We start from the raw sequence: 19,071 nt of genomic DNA on the forward strand, positions 1-19,071 counted from the left end.
CGTTGAAATTTAAATGTATAATTATACCCTTGTTACATATATGCGGTACCTTAATTGGATACACTTTGAGCGAGTGTACTTCGCCACGAGTGTCATTTGCACGCTGTCACACGAAAAATTTTAGTGTCACTCATTGCAAAGTACACAATGCCGGCAAGGGTGTTTGCTAACGTCTCTTCGCTGTGACGGACTGTTTAGCTTCGGTAGCAGTGGCTTGCACATAAATACGCTATGGTATAAAGAGGCGCTCATTGTATTTAAACATCTGTTGCCATTATTATGAATACTGCTGTGTGATGAAAGAAGTCATACTAGAACTAAAACCTCGCTACACTTGTGATCGAGCAGCTTCCTGTCACGTCTGCTTCGGGAACTTTATGCACATACTATGTATGCAATGTCTGCGTCCGCGGCGTTTGCTTCCGTGCACATGTCAGTCGTTCTCTTGTAATTTGCGATGGCCTGTGCCACCGGTGTCACTTCCACGAAGACAACATGGTCCGGCGCTGATGATTGGGAGCAAAAATAAATATGTGTTGCGCAACTAATCCACCGATTGCCACTGCTATTGTTTCCAAAGTACACTTCACTTTCTCGTGTAGCAGCGCACCTCCAAAGCGATGCTCTGAGCGTAAAAGCATTTGCACAAAGTGCGCTTGAGTTGCCATGTATGACAGTGATATTACATTCAGAGTAATCATCTACGCAATGTTAACGGCTCATGTCTGCATTTAAACAAATAAGCAGTGTATAGGTTACATGAAGAACCGTGACAAGATGATTGCTATTTTCACGTGCTCACAAAGCAGTCTGCTGCCAGCGTTGAAGGTACCGTCGGCTGTGTAACAATGTGCCTTCTGATGTGGCGTGATAATTGACTGAAGGTTCTGTCGTGGAGCTCGACGGCGTGAAGTAGCTTTTGCAAACGTTGAAGCTCTGAAGGTTTGAGACGCCTGATGAGCAGATGCTTGAGTGTTATGTACGTATTCTCTGCAATTGGACCGACGAGTAGATTGTGTATTTCGTTGGCTGTTTTCGGTAATAGGCTAGCGACAGCTTAGTCATGTTTTGTTAAGACAGCATTAATTTGACAAGCACCGAATCGCGACTCCACCTTCAGGAACCAAAGATGCGGCTTACTGCCCAAAACGGTGGGAGCTTGGTGTCGATGGCGGAAATGGCTGGTGAGTCAGTTGATCTCTGATATGTGGGGTTTAACGTAAAACCACCATATGATTATGAGAGACGCTGTAGTGAAGGGCTCCGGAAATTTCGACCACCTGGGGTTCTTTAACGTGCACCCAATCTGAGCACATGGGCCTACAACATTTCCGCCTCCATCGGAAATGCAGCCGCCGCAGCCGGAATTCGATCCCGCGACCTGCAGGTCAGCAGCTGAATACCTTAGTCACTAGACCACCACGGCGGGGCTCAGTTGATCTCTGCATGACGTCGATATGCTGAAATGGCGGTAAGCCTCATCCGGGGCCCCACGGTTGGGACACGAGTACGCGCGGCAAAGAAATACAACTGCACCGAGAGGATCCCCACTTTCAGCTGACTTTATATTTTTTTTTGTTCACTCTCGCCGTTCTTATCTTGCCCTTGTGGTGAGGCGGCTGAGTAGGAGAAGGGAAAATTGGTTAATAGAGGAAAACTGCCGCTTTTTTTTTGCCTCGGACTGTTGGTGGCCACCACAATCCCTTTAACAATCACCCTTTCACACACCGAGCATAAAATCAACGTTCAACTTCAGAAAAGGAAGATATAAAAACAAATGCGAAACTCGATACCGTCTGTGAACTGCCTACGATTGCGGCAATTAAAGCGAGCACCGCCGCTGGTGCCACCTACCGAAGTTGGTGAGCAGTGCATGGCTCCCTGACCGGTGGCATGCAGCGGCGGTTCAGGTGGTGTTGTTGCTGGTCGCCAGCTCCCTCGCAGTGTTGGGCGCATTCATGTCTACTGGTGAACGCCTCTCCACCATCAGCGTCCGTCAGCGAAGGGCAAGCACCCAGCGGGAAATTCCACGACTGGCATCGGGAGCCGTCGCAGTACCACCACTTGTGGCGCACGTCACGCCTGCGACGAGAGGACACGTACATATAATACGCGGTTCGCGGGCGTCAATGCAAGAAATTAACTGAACTCTAGGAAGATATAGGCTTTGTTAATAGAGAGGTGTGCTTGCACGCGTATACAATACCGCCCCGCTACAGTGGTCTAGTGACGAAGACACTCGGCTGCTGACCCTAAGGTCGTGGGATCGAATCCCGGCCTGGCGGCCGCACTTTCGATGAAGGCGAAATTGCTTAGATTTTTCTGCACGTTAAGAACCCCAGGTGGTTGAAATTTTCGAAGCCCTTCACTACGGCGTTTACTGTAACCGTATGGTTGTTTTGGGACGTTAAAGCTCAACAATTATTATTACTATTTGTTTTTGTTTATTGGAAATACGTCAAGGACGAGTGCGATGAGGGCACGCTATTACGCTCTTCTTATTGAAGCGACAAGTCTGAGCCTCCTCTTGAAAAATTAAGACGACCTTACTTTCCTGCGGCTGCGAATGTCCATCAAATTATTAATAACCATAGGTTAGAGTAAGAATATGAATCATAGGTTGGAAATTGTTAAATGTGGTTTCGCTGTAGGATGAAAGGGATCGCGCTGAGCGCAGCTTGGTATGCTGATGATTTGCAAGATGACGCAATGATAATGAAGCGTGGCGGTTTGGGCTAGTTGGTAAGTTATCACGACTGTTACAGCACGAGCTCAGAACGATCACGAAGGGACAGGAAGTTGAGCGCTGAAAAATCATTGATTATGCATGGAGTGAATGATGACGAGTGGGGCGAAGCGTCCGTCCATTCGTTCGTCCATGCATGCGTCCGATCGCGTTTGAGAATGCAGACGGCGCCCGGGTAACACCGACGAAACGCGCGCCAAGGAAGCCGAGCGCAAGCTTCTTCAACGTGCCCGCCGCTCTGCTTCGTTCATGGCTCACCAACGATCCGCTACGTACGGCAACAATTCAGAGACTGAGAGAGGCACTCGTTCCCCGCGCACTCAGGCAAAGCGCGTGCAGCAGACATTCAAAAACGAGCGGTACAGTGACATCTAGAATATTGTCGCGCAAGCAAGGTTTCACGGAGAATCTTGTTCTTTTACGGCTTACAAACGAAGCAGTCAAGGTCGCCCCCGTTCGGGATTAGAAGGGGAAAGCTTACTCGGAAAAGCGTCTAGCAAGAGGCAGGTCCGGCGCCACCGTCTGAGTTTAAGCCATTGTGGGCAGGCACGCGTGTCATTGAGAATGACATGGGGACGCGACCACTTAGCCTGACCGAGACATAGTGGCGGCAGGTAAACGACCATATTCTCCCGCGCTGTTGTTAGGATGTCGGGGCGCCTCACTGTCGCATGTACACCTGGTAAGCGCACAAAGCCCAATGGTGTACCCATCGCTCTTAAGGACGCTTCTAGGAAGCAACAGTTAGTGAAAGATCTGGCGGGGCGCGAGCGTGGGAACGGCCGCCGACGGTAGTCGGCCGAAGGAGGCAGCACGAGTAAGGTTGGGCAGCACGGCCTGGCATGGGAGAGAGTGTCACGTGCGGAGGACCTTTCCCTTTGCGCGTTTCATTTTGGGGACGAGGTTTTTACAAATGTAGTGCCTTTTATGAAAGTGTTTCTGTGATTGGTTGTGATGCTGCGAGTCCCAACATGTGATTGGTTTTCGTGAAGACTCTTTGTTCGACCAAGGGTTAAAAAGAGGATGTTTGAATTTGAAAAGAGAGCGGAGTCGGGGTAAACAGCGGATCTCACCACGAAAGACCAGGCCATGCAGGCCGAGGGGTATGTCACCATTTTCTATGTTTTGTCTTTATGACCCAGTGCATTTTGTAAATTGAAGTTGTGTTAGCTAAATAAACCCCCAATGAGTGCTCCCCGAAATCATCGTGTTGACGTCTCATCGATTGCCTCCACGGAGTTTCACCCACACTTATTCGTCTCCCTGGTCGTCCGATGCGCCTAACTTTGAACAACCCCGACGTTTCGATACAAAGTGGTGGAGGTTGCTCGGTAACGATAGTCCCGCTCTGAAATTATGCCCCGAGTCAACAACAAATATCAGGAACCTACCTCTGACAGCTCTACTATGACGGAACCCCCTACCTTCTTCTCTGCTATGTCTACCCCCCAAGCTAAACCATTCGTCGGACCACCAGTCTTTAGAGGCGCGCCGGAGGAATCTATTTCCGAGTGGCTACTTTGCTACGAACATGTAGCGTCGCTTAACAATTGGGACCAAGCCACGAAGGTGAAATTTCTATATCTGGCTTTAGACGGAGATGCGAAAAAGTGGCACACTACTCAAATTCTAACCGGTGCCCCTAATACATGGGAAGAATGGGCGACGCTACTAAAAACGTCCTTTACGAGTCGCTACTCAGTCGAGATTGCCCATTTGCGGCTACAAAACCGCACCCAATTGCCGTCCGAAACCCCCGAGCAGTACTAATATGACGTCGTACAGTTGTGTGCCAGAGTGAACCCATCCATGACGGAAGAGGATCGGTTGCGGCACCTTATGCGCGGTTTGCGTCCGGATATTCTGGAGAAGATGATAATCGCAAACCCGGAGAGCTGCACTGCATTCCTCCAAATTTTGCAACGCATAAATCTGGCAGCTTTGATGAGCCGCGTGTCGGGGCTACAACCGATTGGCATCCAGTATTCCACCGGATCGCAGTCGTGGACGCAAAACATCGCGCATCCCGTAGGGTTCGCACTTGCCGCAGCGACAGGGCACCCTCCTCCTACGTATGTCGCCACTTGCGCCGCGGCCGAATTGCGTTGCCCACGGGAGGCTGCTGACAGCGAAAATGACCTAAAAGCGATTGCGGACTCGATCGCCGTGCTGTCTGACCGGCTAAAAAGCATCGAAGACGAGGTGCGTCGTCCCCCAATGCCTTGGCCTCAGAGAACTTCCCGTGCCAACGACGGGCGTCCCCGATGCCAGATTTGCCGCCGCATAGGTCACATAGCACAACAGTGCTGGCAGCGATTCCGAGATGGCAGGAACGATCAGGCGGAGCTCCAAGGCAATGTACAGCCTAATCCTTCGGGAAACGAGAGCGACACCTCCCCCCTACGAAAAAGAGTGTCCCACTCGTTTTATCTGCAAAACACGACAATAAATAGACTAATTATACAAAAAGGTTTTGCGGAGAATCTTGTTCTTTTACGGCTTACAAACGAAGCAGTCAAGGTCGCCCCCATTCGGGATTAGAAGGGGAAAGCTTACTCGGAAAAGCGTCTAGCAAGAGGCAGGTCCGGCGCCACCGTCTGAGTTTAAGCCATTGTGGGCAGGCACGCGTGTCATTGAGAATGACATGGGGACGCGACCACTTAGCCTGACCGAGACATAGTGGCGGCAGGTAAACGACCATATTCTCCCGCGCTGTTGTTAGGATGTCGGGGCGCCTCACTGTCGCATGTACACCTGGTAAGCGCACAAAGCCCAATGGTGTACCCATCGCTCTTAAGGACGCTTCTAGGAAGCAACAGTTAGTGAAAGATCTGGCGGGGCCCGAGCGTGGGAACGGCCGCCGACGGTAGTCGGCCGAAGGAGGCAGCACGAGTAAGGTTGGGCAGCACGGCCTGGCATGGGAGAGAGTGTCACGTGCGGAGGACCTTTCCCTTTGCGCGTTTCATTTTGGGGACGAGGTTTTTACAAATGTAGTGCCTTTTATGAAAGTGTTTCTGTGATTGGTTGTGATGCTGCGAGCCCCAACATGTGATTGGTTTTCGTGAAGACTCTTTGTTCGACCAAGGGTTAAAAAGAGGATGTTTGAATTTGAAAAGAGAGTGGAGTCGGGGTAAACAGCGGATCTCACCACGAAAGACCAGGCCATGCAGGCCGAGGGGTATGTCACCATTTTCTATGTTTTGTCTTTATGACCCAGTGCATTTTGTAAATTGAAGTTGTGTTAGCTAAATAAACCCCCAATGAGTGCTCCCCGAAATCATCGTGTTGACGTCTCATCGATTGCCTCCGCGGAGTTTCACCCACACTTATTCGTCTCCCTGGTCGTCCGATGCGCCTAACTTTGAACAACCCCGACGTTTCGCTACAATATCCTCACTCAGCTGCAGTATGTACTTCTGTGGGACATCGCTGTCTATTATACTGTTCCGGAGATACTGCCTTCTTTTTTTTCTCGTCTCTTCTTCTCGTGGTTAAGCGCAACGCGTGACAAGGTTACACTAAGAGAACCTTCGCCACCCCTCCACCCCCAAAGTTACGGTGCTCCATACAGTTTTCCTCCGACTGTACTGGAAGGAAACTGTATTGTCTTCTTGTCCTTTTGTCGCCGTTCTGAGCTCGGGCTATGACAAACGGTATGGCCTACTAACTAACCTAAACCGTCACGCTTCTGTGCAATAATCATTCTGCATTGATCTTAGATAATTCATGAAAATTTCGAACTGTTCCGGTTGTGAAACAACACTAAATCATGCGAAGCTTATCAAAGTACGGGTTCACCTTCTGGTTTTATTGCGGTACTCCAGTGTATAGTGTATCCCAGGAAAAGTGTGCTCTAATAGATTTGTGTGCCATTTTACGGAAAGCATGAAGACACTTAAGAACAACCACCAAAGGGCAGACAAGTGCGATATACCGTTTGTGGAGAAGTATCAACTTGAAAAAGGCTTTTTCGCGCAGTTATAGACAGGGACGATAGAAGACGAAAATACAGGACGCCTGTCGTCTCACAACTGAGGCATCAACACTATCGTGTTGAATATCATGTGATCCGATCAGCGTTTTTGTTTGTTTTAACCCACTTTTTAAAACTCTTGTTGTTTCTACTTACAAATACATAAACAACGCCAGATCAATTGCATGATGTCTGTGTTGAAGTCGCCTTTTTTTCTCCTTTTCTCGCTGATCTATATTTTCTTCATTTTCACCGTACTTACTAATCTTCTCCGTTTAATTAGAAAACTCACTTACGTATTTCTCTTAAGTTCTTTTGTACTCAGTGTACTACAACGATCGAAGCAAAAACGTAGAATTCTGGGAGGCCTTATTGTGCAGCCACGACGTCGAAGAACAACTTAAAGTTATCGATCTCGCCCTGACCGCTACCGAATTCCAAGGCCGACGGCTAGGGGAATGAACGGGGTAAAAGGCCAAAGCTTCCACCTCCATCATTGTCGATGTGTGCAAATAAATAATATTTCTCTCTCTCTCTCACTCAGTGTACGCGAAGGGGTCGACTTCTGTCAGTTATTGCTTCTCTATTTATCACTTTTGTTTTATTCCCGGCTTAACGAATGCCGTAATTATCTGAGGCGTACAGACGTGTCATGCATGCTTGAACTGCATACCTGGTGCACATTGAGAAAGTGGCTGTATGAAAGCACTTTTCAGCCGGCACTGCGCTCTCGACGCAGTTCTTCCGGCAGCTGGCGTGCGAGACGAACTTGTTGCGGCTGTGGTTGCAGACGACGGTGCTGTCGGTGGGTGTCATGACGCACGCGTTCACCGCCGGCTGGTAGTAGTACTCGTCGCGCACTTTCACGCAGTACTTGTGCAAAGCGACGTAACAGGCGTGTCTTAGTGGCTGCTGCGAGAGAAAAGAAAAGATTGGTGGCAGTCCAAACCACACGCGCTACAATGCGTCAGCGCGTGGCAGGCCGCCTTGCTATCCGCGCGCTGTTCCTGTAGGCAGAGGGTGCGCAAGTGCACGTAGTTGCGCGCCCTTTCCATTCAAAAGAACGCGACGCGACGCCGAGTGTACACGCCACGCGATGGCGCGTTGTTTCAAGTTTCGCCTGTAAGTGGTTCCGAACCATACATCTAGTTTTTTAGGGGCTAGATGTATGGTTTGTTGTCACTTCGCGAATTTATTCGTTGTGACATCGCATTTTTGAACGCGCGAGAAAGTCCCGCCTTTTTTCTTGCACCTCAAACGCTAAGCGGCGTCTTCGTCTACATGAAACGCTGATGGTGCGCCCCCGTCACTTTCCATAGCGTGACGAGACGCGCGCCAAAACGGACTACTTCACGTAGTGTTACATGTGCAGACGCTCCGCCTCCGTAGCTTTCTCTTCAGTTCCACGAAAAGTTGTCGCCGAGTATGGTAGTAGTAGTAGTAGTAGTAGTAGTAGTAGTAGTAGCAGCAGCAAGTAGCCACGTCTCGTTTAGTCCTAGGAATGTCCGCTGGATGGTGGTACTTCTATATGACAAAAAGATGCAAGACGGCGGTACCTGGAATGTTCACTAGATGGACGGACAGACAGACAGATGCATGCACGAACGGGTGGACAGACGCACAGGTGTACGAACGCACAGACGGCTGGTTGGACGCATGCACGGATGGACACATGGACGCACAGACGGATGGAATGAAGGACGAACGAACTGACGAACGCTTCGCCCTACTCATCATCATTCAGTCCCTGGATATGATTTTTTTTTATTAATGCACAACAGGGAGAACTATATCGCTCGTGTCTGTGGCAGCTGCACCACAATGCGCTTCATCCGGCGTGGAAATGATGGGCAGTACATGGAATTGCCAACGCTTCCTTCTTTATAGGTGCCGTACACTGATCAAAGGGAGCTGCGTTGCCCGCGTTCGCCCATCCGAAGTTCGCCGACGGTGGCCGTTACGGGCGCGCGAAAACAGATGCGCTCATGCGTCCCCCTTGTATCCGTGCTTCAATCCGCTCGCTCATACAGGGATAGAGACGCGCGAATCGCTTTCCATTTTGGCTGACCCCGTATCATTATTGCGTTTTTTTTTCTCCGCTAGGCATTGCATTCTGGTGCTGCAGTGATACTGAAAACTCTAAGGACTGCACGGCGCCTACGCTCCTTGTGGCATTGGGCAGCCTGCAGCCGATTTGTTGCAAGATTAAGTTCCGTGAAAGTTTAGCAGTCCCACTTCACCACCTTCGGTCATTCAGCTGGACCACTTCAAATTAGTTCACGTGAAGGATATGATCTAGTTATTTTTTTAAATTGATCTATAACACAGCGATAAATAAAGTCACGAGTGCGTTCAAAGCCTCAAGCACGAAGCCTAGACAAATCTATAGGTGCTACTCATTATTTACATGGTGATTTTCAAGCCAGCAGACATGAACACGCTCGCGAGTAGCAGGAATGTCAGCCCTACTATGATGCGTCAAAACTTGCTTAGTCCAGGAACGATATAATAGGTGGGACAGAGATGTCCTTGCTGTTTTGTATGCCAAGGAAATTAATAATGTGCATATGCAATGAGGAAAGCTTATCGATTTTTTTGCATATTTCTCTCATAATTATGTCGCATTGGTGCTGGTCAAGAAGCGATAAATTTAGTTTGCTGTTGGCACTATGTCGCGTTAGCCTTCTTTGTGTGACGTTCATTTTACTCGCGTTCATTTTAGTCGAAAGAGGTTTATTCGTACTTACCTCAGTATCCGTTTTCGCAGCAGCCTCCTCCGTTCTTTCAGCAGATCCAAGAGTCGTTGCTGCCGGCGCGTCTGCCACCCTGTCGGTGGTTTCGGAAATCCCGTCATCAGCGTACCTGGGTCCGTGGTGGTGCTGGTCTGATCTCGGCGTCGATGACCTGAGTGTGGCTTTCGATGCGGTCACCGTACCGCGACGCGTCGAAGCCGTTTCACGGCGGCCGGCAATGGTCTTTTCGCGTACTCTTACATCCGGGAGAGGACTCCTCGATGAGGCAGGATCGAAGCCATCATACTCACTTACCCTGTAGTCGTTGTGGGCCAGAATACTCGCACTAATGTCTTTGCTCATTATGAAGAGGCCGATGACGCCAATCAAGAACATCGCGGCGAGCGCCGTGACCACGAGGGCAACCTGAAGTAGTTTTGGATTTACGCGTTGCCCGTTAAGTATACGCTAACAGCGTTAAAAAAAGAAAAAAAGAAACGCCGGCGAGGTCTATATGAATAACTCATTTTTAATTGTCAAGTACAATGAAAACTGTTTTGTTAGCACATTAATTATCAGATCGGTAAAGAAGAGCTCGTAGAAACGGGGTAACAAGCCCCAATTTGCCTCTCTCTCTCTCAAGAAAAGGAGATAGCTAATGGTCCTTGATTGCATTGTGAATTTGTGCTGCTTGTTATGAACTTCTCATTATAAACAAAAAAATTGAAACTAACGCCAGAGCCATTGCCTTACCGTCATTTTTCCTATCACATAATCTGCAGTGTAACGTGAAGCACAGCACAGTTCCAAGTACAAAAATTAAGGTTAACCAACCAAGGAGACATGCATTTCTTATATGTCTTGCACATAACTTCCCCCAAACTAAAGCTTTCAACTTTGCGAGTATCGGAATATCGTAGTTTCGTCCTTTGTTTCATTAATTACTCGAAAAAACACGTCACGTGTGTATAAAAATTATTCAGTGGGCACCTTGAGTAGGTATACTTCTCAAAAGCTTATTTATGCACCCTATATAGTCAAACTAGCCTATATACAACACTGGTAAGCCGAATTATAGTTGCTAATAAATTATTTGTAAACACCACATTGATTTCACGTCCGTGCACTAGTATGGCTGCATCAAACAAAAATGGCTGGAACGCTTCACACATCGAATATTGGCTAGCATGAAACGCCACGAAAAGTATATAGGTTTTCCACAAAAGAAAAAAAAAAGCTTTATGCCAGTGATCGATGTGTTCAGTGAGTAAACAGTAATTTTTTTCTTTAACAGTGCCATTTCTATGGAGACCATAGTTTCTCACGTAGACTGCACCCCTGCCTTTAAGTCGGGCCCCTAACAACAAACACTGCAGAAAAAATAAATGAATAAATAACCCAAATGTTGCCGTGAAGCCGCCTTTCTTGCGTTATCGTGCGCTGTGAAGTAAACATGCTTGCCTATATTCGTATGCGATAAGATTTTAAATAGGTTAATACTGAATTATACAATATATCATACTGCTTCTCTGTTTCCCTTTTTTTTGCGATTTCAATATTGGCAGGTTCGGGTGTAGAATCCATTGTGTACGCCGAGTTTATAGGATGGCTGAGCTTACTCAGTGACTCTGTACGTTGTACCAAGCTAGCATCATTGAATCCTTGCGTGTATTGTGCCATAATATAGGCGACACGGCACACTGTATGCTTCAGCCTATCACGTAGTTAGTCGGCGTAAGCTTCGCATAGTGCTTCGCGGCAAAACGTGGGGACACTTTTTTTCCTACGTGGAAAAGTCAATTCAACTGAAAACGTGTCATATCGCTATGTCTGCTCACCTTTGGCGCCCACGACAGCCCCTCGTGCTGGGTGGCTACATCGAAGTCTGCGGTGTAGTAAGCTCGTGACAGTAAGTGCGCGTCAGTTCCTTGAAGAGCCTACGCACTGTACCCGCCAGCAGCAGCAGCGTCGCCGCGCATGACGCCGATCCTCTGCGGGAGCCGGCCGGGGATGATCCGAGAGTTGCCGCTGCTTGGGCTGAATCGATGGCGCCACAAGGATGCGAACTGGGACTGTGAGCTACGCGATGAAAAGGCTCGCGCTCGACGTTTGTCTACCGCTCCCTTGGCAAGACTCATGTTGTGAAGCTGTAGCCGTCGTGACGTGGCCATGTGATGGAACGGAAGCCCGTGTGCGAACCCTTCGGAGAGACGGTTGCGTTCTCCTTGTTTTCTTTGTTTTGTCTCTTAGGAGAAATGGGCTGATGTCCAGTAGGGGGATTGACCACACAGTCTATTATAAATAGAAATTAGATGCTGTGGAATAGCAACAAAAAATAAGAGAACGAAATCACTGTAAATAAATAAACTCAGAAAGGTGAAAGACAGAAACGGTAGGAAACTATGGTGGAAAGATTCCACAATACATAAATGCAAAATAACCTTTCTGACACGGCCTTTACGGCATGTGCCTAAGTGCTATTCTGATGCTGATACTTGTAGCTCTAAAGGCAATTGCACATTGTCTCGAGCCTCATATATATTACATATATACCGTTGTAAAAAACACACTCTACAAAACATTATACCGTTGTAAATAATACACACTGTCAAGTTGAACACATTAAGTATGGTGTCCCTCAGGGATCGATTCTTGGACCTATCCTATTCCTGCTGTTCATTAATGATATCGTAAATATCGATGGACACAAGAAAATAATATTGTACGCTGATGACACAAATGTATTTTTCGCAGGTTCAAATGTATGTGAACTATAGGAAGAAGCTAACGTTTGGATGGAGATACTAAATTTATGGTTAAACGCAAATAAACTTCAATTGAATATCGCTAAAACAAAGTACATGCTTTTCAAGCCTAAAGGAGTAGCTCATATACCATGCACTCCAATTTACTTCCAGAGCACCGAGATTCAGCGCACAACAATAAAATTTCTAGGAGTTCTATTCCAAGAACAACTTTCTTGGTCTCCTCACATTGACGCGATAAAAAAAGATCTTTCCAGGAGAATCGGCATTTTAAATAGACTGAGATACTACGTCCCATCAAATGTCAAGCTGCAAATTTACTACGCACTAGTACATTCACGACTAACATACCGCTCCTTGGTGTGGCTAACAACGACCACCACAAACCTTAATTCTCTGTTGATATCACAAAAGCGTGCTATACGTGCTATATCTAGTACTCCCCTTTACGAAAGTGCTCGACCATATTTTAAAATGTACAAAGTATTGCCTATAAAACTGTTATACAGACATAAGCTATGTCTAGAGATATTACACCAGTATAAAATAAATACATCACTATTCTTGGACACATATTATGTGAAACAAACACCATACGAGCTGAGAAAGAGCCTAACATACAAATATAGATCACGCACAAACTACGCTGACCAACGACTAGCGTCACAGATTCCAAACATTCTAAACAAACACCCAACTATATTACATTTACTGGAAGACGGAATTTCAGCTAGATCATTAAAAAAATAACGAAAGAGTTCCTAGTGGATGAAAGCGATGCTTTTCTTGATTTTTGAAATTTGTAGTTAATGATGTTTTTGTATTCGTTGCACCTTGTTCATTATTGTCCATTTGCCTGTTGTTTATTATACTATAATTTGTCTTGTAGAGCAACTCGATTTCCTAGTCAAGATGTCTCTTGTTAATTTATTTGATAGAAAACAAGCATTTGTTTGTATTTGCCACCACTAGAATAAGGACTGTTTATCTTTCTATTCTTTTATTCACACTTCTGGCAGTTCCTGTTTGACTATGGTACCCGTGTAAGATAACACGTGATGTAATTTTCTGAGTACTGTACTTGCGGTATGTTTCTGCTTTGCTGCCAGGGTGGCACGACCAAGTCAGACTTTTACTTAGCCTTTAGTCGTGTCCCCCAAGGCAATCTTGTTCAATTTTGCCTTGAATAAAAGCAAACCAAACCAAACCAAACGAAATAAAATGTTCTAAGTTCTATAGACTTTTTCAAAACGATTGCACAGACAGCTATTATATGGACAGAACAATAAAAATTCATGAAATAAAAGTAATTCCTGGAGCATTCATAGATTGCAGGTAGCTAAATTTTGGTTTGACAACCTTTTAAAGATGAGCCACCGCAGTGGTCTGGTGGCTAAGGCACCGGCTGCTGGGCCGCAGGTCGCGGAATCGATACCCGGCTGTAGTGGCTGCATTTTTGGGGGAGACGAAAATGCTGTGGGCTCGTGTGCTCTGATTTGGTTGCACGTTAAAATACCCCAGGTGGTCGAAATTTCCGGAGCCCTCCACTACGGCGTCTCTCATATTGATATGGCAGTTTTGAGACGTTAAATCCCACATATTATTAATAAACTTTTAAGGATGGCTGCATAAATGACAGTCATGTGCTTCATACAATATTCCATTTATGTTGGAAGAGTGGCTCGTACGTCACTAATGTGGTCTCTTTTTTTGATGACCTTGCATAAACTGGTTTGCTAAATCATACACAGCTCATATTGGCCACTATGCTTTTTTTCATGAGTTCCTTTTGTTCCTATTCTTATCGAGAAATTCTCAGTGATCCAAAAAGATAATCAAAATGCCTGGATCAGAGTGAGCAAAAAATGCATATATATTTCGGCGGACGATTTTTTTTCTTTTCTGGAGTGAGATGATGTCAGAAATGCGCTGGAGGTTTTACTTAATTAAGAATCTTCTCTCAACTCTATGGTGGATCTAATTAAGGAGCTTATAGCCCCAAAAAGAACACGAAAGAAGCACAAGTGGAACATGCGCTTGTCCTTCTTTCGTGTTTTTTTTTCGCGCCATAAGCTAGTTAAAAATGAACCAACTCGCCCAACAAGTCACTCTGGTGGATATAATATTCTCTTGTGCTTTCTCGTAGTTCTATATCACATATAGTAATTGGAGATTTTGTGTGAAATGTTCCCTCTGAATTTTCTTTCTAACTGCGCATTCCACCATAGCTTATGAACTTCACTGTTTCAGCGCGAGGTCGTCCGGAGGCCCTAAAGAAGTTGAAGTTAGGAGCACGTGCTCACGCGAACGCATCACCCGCTTTGCGATCACAGTTCGGGGACTCTTCTCAGAAATGGCGTCAGGCCCTCGTCGAAGCCCGAAGACCACTGACGACTGCTCGGCAAAAGGGACTCCACAGCGAGAACCAGAAAGCGCTGCGCCATGCAGATCGCACTGGCGGTTTTCTGGGGGCCCTTTTCAGCAAGGACTTTGCTCTTCCGCCGGCGGAAGTAGTGAGACGGTCTTGCAGGTGGCCTCATCGTCTTCAACGCAAGGCCTTCCAATGCGCGATACAGTGCCAGCGCATGTAGAATTCGGAAACTTATCGCACCCAAGCAGCCGGCAATGGAGCGTCATGAGCAGCTTCCGCGACGTGCGCAGATTGTCGCCGGTGTATTCGAGTGAAAAAGACCGCGGCAGCCCGCACAGCATGAGCCGCCTCTTCTCGCAGTCCACGTTTGGTTACGAGTTCGACCAGGCGTCGCTGTCACACCGCGTCAGCTCCATAGCCGAAGACCGGCAGAGGTGCGCTGATGTGGGTCCCTGCCAGCGGTACGCGCTGATGATGTTCTTGGTTGCGGTGCTGGTGGCCTGCGTCACTGCGGTCGTGGTGGATATGCGATGGACCGCGCTCTCCCGCAACCATTGGGCGCAGCTCTTGGTAGACCCGAACCTTCCCATGGTTGTATCGCCAGTCGAGGGCAACTCGTCAGTGCAGAGAACCACGTACCTCTTGCGGACTACAGTGGCCACAGGTGAGTCGTCATCCAGTGCTAAGGAAAGAGCGGTCCTCTACGAATGGATGACCTTGGGCGCTCTTTACGATAATGTAACGGTTGCATCTGACGTGCAAGAAGAAACCACCGCACTGATCATGAAAGTCACGCAACCACCATCAAGCGAGGAAAATATAACAGGAGGAATGAATAGTACCGTAGCACCGACTCAAAATTCCGTGTCTCTGCCACGGCAGCCCTCGACCACGAAGCGTCGCAGCACGCAACGTCCCGCGGCATTATCACGGGAAGAAGGTTTCCATTCGAGGCGGAACATCTTGTCGGCACCGATACGCAGACCGGTAAGTTTACTGCAACGCTGCCCACCTTCACAGCCGCGTCCTTTAATATTGATGCCGTTCAATAAACTAAAACGACCAATCGTCTGAAAAAAAAAGCCACAGAAACGTCCAGACAGCCAAAGTAAGAGGGTCTATGGTCAGTCGTCTATGATCCGTCAGTGTCTATGGACAGGGCTGGTTGCTGATTGGAATCCTTTGTCTTGTAGCAGGCGTAGAATGGTAATGCATGCGATTACTTACAGGTGATATTATATAATTAGTTATAGTTTACCGAAATACAAAAGGACGTGCAACCAAGGTCGATGAAGTCGATGGAACAGGAAAACTTCTAACACGTTTTTTTCATAGGGGTTACGCCATGTTTTTTTTAATGGTTCTTGTATTTCAGTGAAGCGTATCGAAAACATTGGAAACTAGTACACCAAGACGCATTACAGGAATTCTAGGCGAGACGTCGGTACTTGTAGAAAGTGACGGTTAGGTGACATCTGTGTGCTTTCGTGCACCGCAAGCGGTTACAGTGCTCGGCTACTGACCCGAATGTCGCATGTTTGATGCAGGCTAAGACGGAGGCATTTTGATGGAGACAAACTGATACACGTTTGTACCGTGAGATATCGGTACCGTGCACGTTAAAGTGTCCCAGATAGATGGTCAAACCCCAGATATTATGATTCTTATGTTGTTTACGTGTTCCCAATAAAATTCGCTTGTGAATGCCTCGCAAAGATCGGTCTCATTCTAGCAGGAGCGAAAATAGTACTCGAACTAAATTAAAAAAAGAACGTTGTCTTGTATCTTTCGCAGACAAAGCACAAGTGCGGCCTGGCCTTCTACACGTATTGTTTGACGTTCCTGCACGAGGCCTACTACCGCCACACGACGCGCTCGTGTGTGCGCACTCTGGTGGACGACGTGCACGTCTGCAATCACTCGCCGAACAGGTTCACCTCGCGCAGTGAGTGCGAGAAGAAATGTGTCCACACCCACGTGACATCGGATGCCTGCTTCGAGAAGACCCTGTTCTCCTGGTGTAACAGGTGCATTCCTCAGTACGATTTGTTCGTACCACAGAGGGCCGATAACCAGCCACTGCCAGTTAACAAACAACTTGGTGGATTCTTTATAGCCTCATCTAGCATTATATGCACAATGTGTGATGAAGAAGATTAGTCGCGAAGGCGGAAATCAAATGGTATGGTTCTTACGAATTCTATGGGATTCAAGCTGCACACATGGAAGTGGTGTATAACACCGTTCGATGTCAGGATCATCCGTACTTAATTATACACCGTTGAAGATGACGTGGTTTAAACAGATATTATCCTAAATTACTTCTTTGATTGATTGATTGATAGCGTTCCAAAACCACCATATGATATTGAGAGACGCCGTAGTATAGGGCTCCAGATATATTAATTTCCTGGGGTTCTTTAACGTGCACTCATATCTGAGCGCATGGGCTTACATTATTTTCCTCTCCATCGATAATGCATCCGCCGCAGCCGGGATACGATCCCGTGACCTGCGGGTCAGCGGCCGAGTACCTTTACCACTAGACCACTGCGGCGGGGCCAAAATTACTTCTTTGGGAAGGTGTATTGCATAATTGGGCATTTAAAAGAGGCACTTGACCGTGCATGTACTAAAAGGCTACTAAATTCGAGATTAAGAGTGCCAACATGGGATAAAGAAAACACGAGAATGGGCTGTAATTGTCTACTGATCATTTAATGGAAGTAATCATGTAGAACTTTCTTTTTACGAATGGGCAAGGTTAAAACGCTCCATCCTCCAATGTTTTCGATATGACTTAGAACATAAAATGTAAGCGTCTGTACTTCGATTTAAATTATCGCACCCCATCTTGCATTATATGCCTTTGTTTTTCTCGCTGGGCTGATTGTCATTTTCCTGTTATTGCTTCGTCGCTGCCTATGTGGCCCCTCCTGCAAAGGCCTCATGATAGTTTTTTGAATTGGCGAATAAACAAAAGAAATTAGGATGGAACATCGCACAGCTAGACTCAGATGGAACCTGAAAAGATAGTGGCTGCGCTTTCGAGTGCTTTTGTGCATTAGATGGTTGGATGAGAGCCAGCCCGAGAGAAACAGAGGACAGCCTTCTCGCGCGTGCATATATTTTGTGCTAAATATTATGTGCTGTGTTCACCTGTCTTCACAAGTTCACCAGTTGGTACCTTCTTTGCTTCTGAGCATATTTTTTTTTTCTTTCGAATAGACGAGATGTCAAGTCCAGTTGGTGGGTTTTCGATGGTCAGCGATGTCGGCCGTGGCACTTTCCCAAGGGCCGATGCCCAAGCTCCGACGAAAGCGACATCTTCGGAAGCCTGGACGAATGTGTGGATCGCTGCTCATCGCCCAAGCATGTGGGTGATAGCGATCGCCAGGAAAAGTGTAGGGGACCCGGAGACGGAGTCACGTGCGACTCCGATGTCCTGCGGTTCCCGTTCTTTGCCGACGTGTCGCCCGGCGCTGACGGTCACGTGCGATGCGTCCGCGCGTCGGCGGCGACTCTGCTGACGCACCGCTGCCTTATCGGCTCCAACCGGTTCTCCTCTGACGAAGCCTGCAAGCGAGCGTGTGTGGACGGCGCTACGCTGCGGCGAAGACTGAAAGAAGATGATGTATAATGAAGGGCTTTACATCTTACTTGGACCCATTGTTTTGCCTACACATATGAGTTACACTTCTTGTAACAATTATTCTCTTTATATGAAGGACTACTTTGTTACTAGCAGAAGAAATACTGCCTATAAACAAAACGAACAGGGGCTAGGAAGAGGCTACACCTGTCTCTTTAGCAGGTGTCTATTTTTGTGCCACCAGTGATAATGACACAACGACTAGCTAGCCGAAGTAATCACTGTCAGGTCGTGGTATCGCATTCCTGGATAGCTCTTTTAACCCCTTAATAGTTTTGGATGAGCCCAGCTCGTCCTTGCTAGACTGTGCCCAAACCGTTTGGGACGAGTGGCTCGTCCACTTGAATTATCTCTCCACGAGCATTTTGAATGTGGCTCGGTTGTTGCTTAGTTCATGGTTGCAATGCTAGCGTAAAGTAGCAAATTGACGATAATGATATGTGGGGTTTAACATCTCAAAACCACCATATGATTATGAGACGCCGTAGTAAGTCTGGGAATTTCGACCACCTGGGGTTCTTAAACGTGCACCTGAATCTGAGCACACGGGCCTACAACATTTCCGCCTCCATCGGAAATGCAGCCGCCGCAACCGGGATGTGATCCCGCGACATGTGGGTCAGCATCCGAGTACCTTAGCCACTAGACCACTGTGGTGGGGCAAGTAGCAAATTGGGCTACTTGGTACAAACTCATCACGATCAGCCCCCGCCCCCCCCCAAAAAAAAAAGCGGCACGGAAACACAAGGAAGTATGTGGTGCAAGCGCTGGCCGACAAGTGAATGAATGAATAAACTTTATTTTAAATCCGGTAATTTCGTTCGTGCGAGAT

Source organism: Rhipicephalus microplus, unplaced genomic scaffold (assembly GCF_043290135.1).
Source record: "Rhipicephalus microplus isolate Deutch F79 unplaced genomic scaffold, USDA_Rmic scaffold_15, whole genome shotgun sequence".
NCBI classification, from domain to species: Eukaryota; Metazoa; Arthropoda; class Arachnida; order Ixodida; family Ixodidae; genus Rhipicephalus; species Rhipicephalus microplus.